The sequence below is a fragment of the Brachyhypopomus gauderio genome, chromosome 2 (assembly GCF_052324685.1).
Source record: "Brachyhypopomus gauderio isolate BG-103 chromosome 2, BGAUD_0.2, whole genome shotgun sequence".
NCBI classification, from domain to species: domain Eukaryota; kingdom Metazoa; phylum Chordata; class Actinopteri; order Gymnotiformes; family Hypopomidae; genus Brachyhypopomus; species Brachyhypopomus gauderio.
Genome location: NC_135212.1, coordinates 26165059 through 26175570, shown reverse-complemented (window position 1 = coordinate 26175570; position 10512 = coordinate 26165059). Strand labels below are relative to the sequence as shown.

Genomic DNA, 10512 nt, shown 5'->3' with positions numbered 1-10512 from the left:
AGAGGCGGCAACTTTAATTCCAGTGTTGACATATAAAAGCTTGTGTTAATACGAAACATATGGAATAACTGACAGAACATGAGAACATCCTGAAGGACTTTGCGGTGCTTTCTGAACATCTGAGCAGTCAAAGTTTACACTTAGCCATGGAAGAGTGAGTGTAGAGCGTTCTGCTGGCAGGCTGGCGGAGAGACCGACCACGCCAGGGCCAGGAGGTGGGGGGGAGGGGGGGCACACTGGCCTGCTCTGACCTTGCTGTGTGGCAGTTGCTCCTCCAGGATGATGTGGGCGTGGTGGGGCGAGCTAAGAGGGCTTGAGGGGCGAGGAGGTGATGCATGTGGAGACAGGTGTAGCTCATTGCTCCGCTGCTGTGAGACAGCGTACCACACATGGTCCTACCAGCCGGTGTCACCTGGCCCTCGGCCACGTCCTCTGCCTCCTCCATGAAGTCGGCGACTAGATGCACAGAACATTCGTATTTCTCTCCAGTAAAGAATGAGACATGCTGAGTTCTCTGCTGTGTTTGTGTTGTGTAAACAAAATGGAGGCAGATCATTTATATAAACAAGTTTTTCTTCATTTGCAAAATTCAAAAATCACTCATGTTTTCATCTTCAGAGGTAGAATTTATTATAGGCCTTTTAAATCAGCAAAGGGAAGACTACAGTGTATACATACTGGTATTAATGAGAGTGAGAAATACAGGTGTTTGAATTAAGCACTACAGCTTACATTTAAAATGACTGACTTTTAAAAAACTTTGTACCAAAGTCTGCCTGCTGCATCTAATTTCTGAATCTTTAATCTGCGGTTTTCTCCCAGTTAGGCCTAGTCAATTTTACGTCAACATTTGTCTTTTGTGTGCATATTAGTTTTGTAGGTAAAACCAATATAGCCAAGGAGAATATTCATTACAGTTCTGAGGGATGAAATGTTGTGTGTGGGAGCAGTAAAATGCCCACTGGGGATTGTCACTTTGCTGAAGACACTTCTCACATCTCAAACTTCAAGGACGCTCTTTAATTTAAAGATCCACCATAAATGATTAATTTAATATTGATGAATATTTAACATTTCTTAATAAATTATTATTCATGCTATTAAGCACTTACATGAACCCCTGTAAGTGCACTGCTGTATCTTACGAGTGGGTGTACACCACAGAATGTTTCAGATGTCGCATTCGAACAGTTTGCATTTGTGTAGTTTGCAATCAGTTGCATGGAAAATACATAATCTGAAATTGCGTCTGTGGGTGCTTTGTGTGAACAGCTAAATAATTCAGGTTCAGAAAGGAATTGGTCATCTCCCCCCGCTCCAGATTTCATTACAACAGTCTTGATTTGTTACTTAGCCAGCTGACGTTATTCATTTGTGACCCAAAATCATGGCAGGACTTTAATGTTCTGAACCTGAATTTTACACCTTGTTGTATATGCAGGAATGTAATTGTGGTGAAGAGTCTCTCTGTCTAACAAAGCAGAGATGCAGCAGGTGCAAATGGTTCAACTTGCAATAATTTTTATTATCTTTCAGGTCTCAAGAATTTATATGACTGTCAGAGCAATGGATTACAAATAAGGTAAGACATTAATTTGGTGGACAGACTACATCTGCAATAAAAACACTATGGATATTCACCTTCATGTCCGTCTCAAATATTTTTAAAATAGTCATGGACATTATATATGCAGTTTTGACCTTACAAGGTTCTATGCATGTCCATGAATAATTAACATCCTGTAAAATAATTAATTATGTGAAAATCTATCAGCACTGGTTTAAATTAGCTTGTTGAAAGTTCTCCTTATCATACTTAATCACAGAGCAAGTTCCATAATAACTCTCTTGAATGTATTAAATGGCAAAATGAAAAGTGCATTAGAAGATATAGAAATGATATAATAGAACAGAATTGTGATCTACCAATTTGAGGTGAAAAGATATTTTTTCAAGTCCCAACTTGGTGTGTGTGTGTGTGTGTGTGTGTGTGTGTGTGTGTGTGTGTGTGTGTGTGTGTGTGTGTGTGTCTGCTCATTGTGACTGTTTTACTGATTTCAAGTTTACCAGCCTAATCAGAATCCACTGTAAAGCTAAATACCTCCTCTGGTCTAAAATGTGGTTTAATGTCATATAACCGTGACTCACACAGATTAAATTAGGGTACTTAGAAAAACACATTCCGGGTTCTTCACACAAACAGACACCCAGTCCTTGTTTCCACAAAGAAGAGCATCCTTTGATATCAGGGAGTGATATGGATTAGATTATGTCTGGTGCACTCTGGCACTGAGTGGGCTGGAGTCCCCGTGTACAGGACAGCTTAGCAGGACGGATCTGTGGACCCGGGAACGTCTGGAGTGAACATGTTGTTGAAAATGCTCTTTATGCACTGGCTCTTAGCCCTTCATGTGATTTACCTTTTCTCCTTCATCACTTTGAACAATCATCAGCCCACTACACACTACACAGCGACTAATGCCTTTCAGTGAAACAGGAAACAGAGGAGGAAATGGCTGACTGCAGAGGCTGTGTGGGCTTGTTATGAAATTACACTGCTCTCCCAAACCCAAACCTCAACGTTTAATTCTATTTGTATTTTGAGCTGTTTTTCGATTCTTTTCTCCATCTAAAACTGGAAGCCATCTGCCTAAACACGCTGTGCCTTGAGGACTATGTACTAGTGCAAAATAAACAAATGAATTTAAAGCTTGTAGAAAATTTGTTAACATAATCCATTTTGTAAATTCATTATTCATAAACTAACTTCATACATTGGGTATTTAAATACAGTACATGCACATTTATTTTAAGAAAAAAAAAAAATGTTCTTATGTCTGATCCATAGCTCAAATCAATGTGTGTGTGTGTGTGTGTGTGTGTGTGTGTGTGTGTGTGTGTGTGTGTGTGTGTGTGTGTGTGTGTGTGTGTGTGTGTGTGTGTGTGTGAAGTTGGAGTGAGAGTGCAAACTGTATGGACATCTAACACAGAGATAATTAATGTATGAGCTAATGTATCCTTCAAATTTTAAACACTTTATAATAGTCCTCACATTCTTCTACGGCCCTCGTCCCCTTTCATCTGAGGGCCTTGCTGCAGGGGAACCACTGAGGACTCCATCTCTTTCTTCATCACTGAAACTCCTCTTTATGTTAAACATCAGTGAAGTTCAGGCCCGGGAGAAGGCTCCTCGTTCGAGGCTGTCTGAGTTAGTGCAGCCTACTCTCTTCCTGTCTGTCAGCTAAAGCCAATGTGGTGAATCTGGCAAAATCAGGTGTTTCACTGGATGCTGTATTTCCTTTCATTCAAGAATTTACTCTAATTAGGTACAAGGTTTTAGAAATGTATCTTAGATAATTGAAATATAAATAAAAAATTCTACCAGGTAAAGCATGTAGGAATCAAAGCCTTTTGAAACATAGATATCTTACTGTAAAAATAGCATGTAGATATGCATATACCACAGTGAAAGAAATACACAGGCAGGTCTTCACAAGGTATAAACCACTGGTAAGTCTACCGAAGTTAAAGGTCAATAAAGATGTTGAATTGATTTTATCTGTGTAAACATGGTTGCAGGAGATGTTAATAGATGCATAAATAGATGATCTAGTCTAGCTTCTTGCTTGTTATTTTACAGTTGTGTGTAAAAAAGCATGTGACCTGCTCCAAACCAACTAAATGGCGTAACTCAGTGTAGGATGCGTCGCAGCGAGACAATGATCCAAAATGTTATAACACCAAAGCACTGCTGCACTTCCTCCACAGTGGGAGGAATGTTCCTGGGCGTCCGGGTGAGCCGCGTGACCTGAGCACGCACTTCCTCTGCTGCTGACAGGAAGGCAAAGAGTGCCTTAAACAGAGTGGCCTGAAAACAGCCGCACAACAAGGCATCCCCCAGGAGGACTCACAGTGCCATGTCATTGGCTAACTTTACGCATTCATTAGCTGCAAAGGGTTGCAATGGAAGGTATAACTTTTATTTCAAGATTAGGTGCAGTTTATTTAATAAAATGAATATTCACGATATGTAAACAGGACTGAGATTCTAATTAGAAGCCCCCAGATGTAAATACTATTGAAGTAAATCTCACACCCAAACGTTAAACCACATCATTATCATTTCAGATGTGCTAGACTACAGCGCTAACCCAATTTTCACACTGCATCATAGTAGTAAATATATATATAAATTACATATATATATATTTATATATAAATAAATATATAAATATAACTATATATACCAGTTTCACTTACAGTTAAACCCATTAAGTTAACATAAATTAAAATATTTATTTTATTTTATTTTATTAAAATATTATATTATTTTAATTAGCCAAGTGAAAGAAAATTACATCTGATGAAGGGTAGACTACCTATTAACTTTTATGCATGTTATTATTATTATTATTTAATTTTTAAATGAGTCCTACTTTAGTTCACATAGAACTTTTCACACCTCTGATTAATCAGTGACAACATGATTCTCTCTGAATGGCTTGTATAAATGATTTAAAGTCCCAGTCACTTTCACTCTATCTGCCATTCAAATGAAAATTTAGTGTCAATAATTAATGAGGTGGGATTACTCTGAAAACACCTTCTTGAACGGTACGTGTGTGTATGTGTGTACCCGCGTGTGCATGCCCACGTGTGCATGCTCACGTGTGTGTGCAGGGACGTGTGCCTGTAAATAACTCCCCATATATATGACCTGAAACTCTGTGTTGTGTGGTTTTCCCTCCCATCTGTCTAGTTTTGATATATATGTATTTGATATATTTCAATATATCTGACTGAGGATGTCATCAATCCTCAGACAGATTTGAACTGCAACCCCTCCCCCTAAATAAATACAATTTTTAAATAATTTAAACATTTTCTTTGTCTTTGTTGAATCTCGGCCGAGTCAACCCCTCCCCTTTTTTGACTGTTGGCTTTCCAGGCTAGGGCTCTTCCTGTCTGTGCTTGGCAGGGGGTGAAATTCGTGTTTAGAGTGTGGTGGGGGATTGTTCCTCTGTCGATGGACTCACTCGCATGGTTCAAGGCCTGCCAAATGTGCCTCGCAGATAAGCTGGCAGGACGCAGGGGAACACCAGCACACAGGATTCTCTAAACTGTTCTACCCTGTCAGCCCTTGACTGCCTGCCAAAACCCTGATTACTCAATCCAGCATTGCTCTGCACCCAGACCTGCAAGAGTCGTACAAAGAGAGCGTTCTCCATCTGACAACAACACCTGATATGCTGGAGGAAACTAGGGCAGATATTTGAGATTTTGACATCCCTGGTCAAACCATTCAGAGCATAAAACTTTAGCCCTGGTGCCCCATGTCAGAAGTGCAATGTCTTATGCAACACTTGATTTTTTTGTGAGCATGATCTGTATATTGTATGTGTGATTTTCTGTTATTTTGTGATTTTAAAAGTTTCACCTTATCTATGCTCTTGTTGGCTATACTGTTATACTACACAGCTGTACTGTTTTGAATAAATATGTAAGTATGTAAATATCTTTCATTAGCAGACTGACTCTTGTTTTCTGCAGTAATATACAGTTATGATACATTGTTAGTTATGAACTCTAAAGGACTCTAAACTGCACCCAAGGCTGTTAGGTCTCTGTATCACTTTAACTTCACTTAAAAAAAACCTCTCATTGTGATATCTTTGCAACAATGGAACAAAAGCAGCATTTCAAACCAGTCCTATCAGAAAGACAAAGGACAGCCTTGTGGCAATGTCAGAGCCCCACATACTTTAGTCTGGAACTTTAGTGGAAGCCTTTGCCCACCCTCAGCCTCCACTGAACTTGCTCACAGAACCTCCGGTTACACTGCCTCGATCTGCACACGGGCCGCCAAGCCTCTCCACGAAGGAGACAGGACGAGTCTTACCTGCGACTTTCCCCTGGATGACCTCTGCTTTCAGAACGTGATGGATTATCTCCAGGCCCTGGACATCCATTTTCCTGCCCACAAAGAGAGGAGTCGCTGGTCTGGGGTGGGTGGTGGGGTGCTTGGGGGGAATCTCATGCAGCAACAATAGCAATGATAACAACCATGACAACGATATGGATCACCTTTGCAATGGGAACACATGAGGGGAGGTTTTTTTTTTCCACGGAAAGAGGGAGAGGAGGGAGGAGCCTGCATTCTCTTGGGCCAGCGCGAACGAGCACGTGGACGCTGCTGTGTACACATCATGTGATTTCTAGGCAGCAATACTGAAAATGCAGGGAACGTATGGGTGCGATGCACCGCAGTTTCACCGCCCACTAGCAGCTCGCTCGAACGGTGATCAGTTGGAGAGTTTCACACTTTATCAACACTCTGCTCAACACATTCTCTTATCTGGACACAACGGCTTATGTCATCTCAACCTACACACTCTCGCTGCTTCCATACTATACGCAGACATCATGCACGTACACACACACACACACACACACACACACACACACACACACATTAGTCACGCACTTGTCACCTTTCCGTAACAGGAGCATACAGTGTTGCCCTTTCCCACAGAATACAGCTATTTGCGATTTTAAGCTGTGGCTTAAGGACCTTTGCCATACACATTTTGACAAGTCTGACATCAAGGAAGAGGAGAGGAGGGTGAGCAGTTTGAGAAATTATTCTGTCCTTTCTGGGAAGGGGAGGAGCAAGAGATGAGCGAGAGAGACGAGTGCCACGTTTCTCTACATGCCCACAGTGCTTCAGCCAGCAGTGCCCGTCTGTGCCACCACCCCGGAAGCACGACTTCTGTTCCACGGCAGCCCGCTATCCATGACATCAATTACTGTAATGTGACTCTAATTGCTGGTAAAATGAACTGCCTTCCTCCACGTTATTCCTTCACATTCCTGTCTGCTCTGTAAAAGTAAAAAAAATACTTTTAATAAAAAATCAATTCAGACTCACTTGCTGAGAAACTTCAAGACCAATTTCTTCGCTTTCCCCGAATGTCTTAACTGCTGACTGAACGTAACATTACTGAAAACAGAAGCAAGGCACCATGTTCTTTGATGATGGAGATTATTTGAATGCTCTCCTTCAGCAGTCTATAGCCAGACCCAATGCCCTAGTTTTAGCAACACCGTCTGCTCATCTGTATGTGCAAAGGTGCATTTGTGGACAGAGAATATTCATGTAGTTTAGTATGTCTGGCTGATTCCTTAATGAATCCTTATTGCACCAAGCCCAAGTTCTGTGTCTAAGTCATCTCATGGCAACAGTCCCTCATGTAGATTGTATATGGAGTGATTACAACTGGAACACACGATCTAATAACCTACCTCAACCATCATTAGAGACTGGATTCTTGTTTCTTGGGCAGAGCGTCTTTTGTGTGCTATCTCTGGGATTCCAGATCCCAGCACTGCTCCAGTGGTCTGTAATTACCTGCAGCTCCCCCATTGTTATGTATAGTAGTGGTGATGAGGTGAGTTTCCTCTGGTTCCTTCGGCACACTTTTGGGGTATTATCATAAATACAGCACATTAACACTTGTTCCTCACGTGTCAGGATATAAATTAAGTCTGCAGGTGTCCCGCCGAGGTTTTACCCCTGACACTAATTAAGGCACGATAATTAGATTAGTTAAATTCAGTTCTTTCCACCTGACTGCCCCCCTCCCCACCACCACCACCACCACCACCCCCCATTTGAAAGGCAACAATCACAGAATCGCAGACAAGAAAAGAGCTTAGAAGATATGACCTGATGTTACATTTCAGCAGTGAGTTACAGTGAGTCTGGCTGATAAAGTCAATGGCCAACCATAAGGGACTCTCAGTGGGATTATCCCCACATGTCAGAACTCATTCATCTACCTCAATCATTAGCAGCTGTTTTGGGATCAAGGACCAGAATGATTTGATATGTGTTTGTTCTCTGCTTATGGCGGACTTCGGTTTGACTTTGACAGTCCTCTGCTCTTACCTCTGCTTCTAATGTACTTTTTGGTTTTTTACCGGTTTTGGAAATTGTAGAGAAAGATGGTGCAGAGGCACACTGTTTGATTTTTATCCTTACTTGATCAAAGAAGTATATTTCTGAATATTAGTCCTAAAAATGAAAAGTCTTGAGACGTTTAATGACTGGGACTAAAGGAAGAAATGGTAATAATGAGATACCGCTGCACGGACAGAGCTGGGTACATTTACGAGCCCAGGAGAAAAACAAAATCCTTTTGCATTTCAGTCAGATCTGGGATATGCACGCTTGGTAACACAGAGGAGTTGGAGATGAATGACTAAGAAATGAGATTTACATCACAAACAAGTGAGTAGCACTGTCCTGTTTATATTATATATATATATATATATATATATATATATATATATATATATATATATATATATATATATATATATATGTCTTTCTATATATTATATAAGTCTTTCTTTATATTATATGTCTTTCTTGTTCAGCTGTTTTGTTCTTTTTTTTACAGTCATTAAAGCAAAGCCCATAAGCTTTAAGTGCACAAGAGCTGAGCATTGTGGGATTGAAAACAGTAAAAGGCTCTGGCGTGAACACTGGAGTTCTTCATCCACCTGAGGCTGCAGGGACACTCTGCGGCCATTACTGAGGCCTAACGTCCTGGCGTCTGGAGCGGCACGCTGGACAGTCTAAAGAGCAGAGCCATTAGTAGCAGCTGGGAGAAGATCCCTCTGTCCACCGCAGCACAGAGGAGAGTGGAGATCTTCACCAGCTAAGGGCTGCTGTGAGCCAACACACCCCAACACTAGCTCTTTACATTAGCTCAATGTTCAATTTGAACTTGTTGTACACATGCCATCTGGTGTACTGATATAATATGGGTCAAATGACAATACTTATTGTGCATTAATTTATATTGTAGCCTACATTGTTTAGCTTAGTAACTAACACTAATCACAACACATGTCAAAAAGCAAACTGCTTTGATCTATCCTTATATTTGTGAGCCTAGGTGAATCCAGACATGATTAATTTAACTGAACTGTTAACCCAGTATTACAGTAGTGCAAATGTAAAGATTATTTATTATTATTATTATTACAGTTTTTGATGACTGCTAACATGCATTTCCCAATACTTGTGATACATTTTCAAAACTCTAAACACAGCTCACACAAATAGCCAAATAGTTAATATCGTGTTCAAAAGCGCATTTTCTTAACTAAATACTAACTCTGCATTTCACAACACAAACACAGTTTTCTCTTTATACACCAATTTTGTTGAAACACAGCAAACCTGGTTCAGTATCTAATCATTCTTTCAAACACTAGCACATTTAGTGCTCTCTATTTGAGATGAACATAGTCAATTACTGCACAACCACTGTAAAAAAACTAACATTTGATGGCAATATAGAAACAGTATTACATGTAATATTTCACTCTCTCCCAGCAAACAACAGACATTTTACAGTAACATCTGTTGTTTTCTTAGTCAGTTAATTTTTACTGTAATCCGCTTCATTTGGACTTTTTTTTCAAATGTGTAAATTTTTGGCAACATACTGTCTACACAATGAGTGATATTTACTGTTAGGTACTATATGGAATGTAGATTAAACAAAAAAGGAGTCAGTAACAGTTTTGGCAGTTGGCCACATGTTTTCATCCTCATCACATCTGATGTTGGCCCTTGCCATGTACCTGGGATAGAAAAGCATGGTATGCCTTATTCACCCCTGGCAGTCTTCAGCTGAAATGTCTCTGCAGCCGGGATCCATCCAGGAGGGACATTTGGTCATTGGGCCGATGATCATACACCTTCCACCTCCAGACTAAAAAAAGTTCCTTAGTGGGGTTGAGGAAAGGCGAGTAGGGCGGGAGGAAAAGGGACATCACTCTTGGATGGTCTATAAACCAGTTTGTGATGACATGAGAATGACAAAATGCTACATTGTCCCATCACAAATGTCCTCGTGTTTCCTCCCACCTGTTCCATTTCTGCTTCTGGAACCAGTTGTTGGTAGAGTTCATTCAAAAACGAAAGAAGGAGGTCACTGTACCAATCTGGCATTTGTGAAGGACCAGCACTTGAGATTGCAGCACTTGAGATTGCAGGACAAATTGTTATATTTGCTCCTCTCTGACCCGGTACATTACTGTACTTCATTTTATTACAATGATCTGGATGTGCAAAAATATGTATTACAGTAATAGCTTTTCAGCTGCCTTTGTTTTGGCAGAACTTTGCATTTTATACGATATTTAAGTTTTGAACCTTAGGTTTTCATTTTTGACATGCTGTGTGCAAGCAATTGTAAATAAAACCAATCCTGAATTTTGTTATTGGATAACCTTGTGTGTATAGAAAATTTAAGCATTATAAAACCATGTAAAATGACTGCATTTTGTGCAAAAACAACATGAATTGTGCTAATAGTATAGCCACTGAAGACTGATGTTGTGTTCACTGTGTTTAGAGTTTTGAAAATGTGACTACAGATTGGACAAACACGTTAGCAGTTGTCATAAACTGTAATAATGATACAAATTATTATT

General features: G+C 40.2%; 1 long non-coding RNA gene across 1 annotated transcript; it reads left to right on the top strand.

The window, feature by feature from the left end:
* The first annotated feature begins 6991 nt into the window (after positions 1-6991).
* On the top strand, positions 6992-10259 carry LOC143508820 (uncharacterized). The gene is made up of 3 exons (XR_013129497.1): positions 6992-7448; positions 8210-8290; positions 8463-10259. It is a non-coding gene; the product is annotated as an uncharacterized LOC143508820 (long non-coding RNA).
* Positions 10260-10512: the final 253 nt, after the last annotated feature.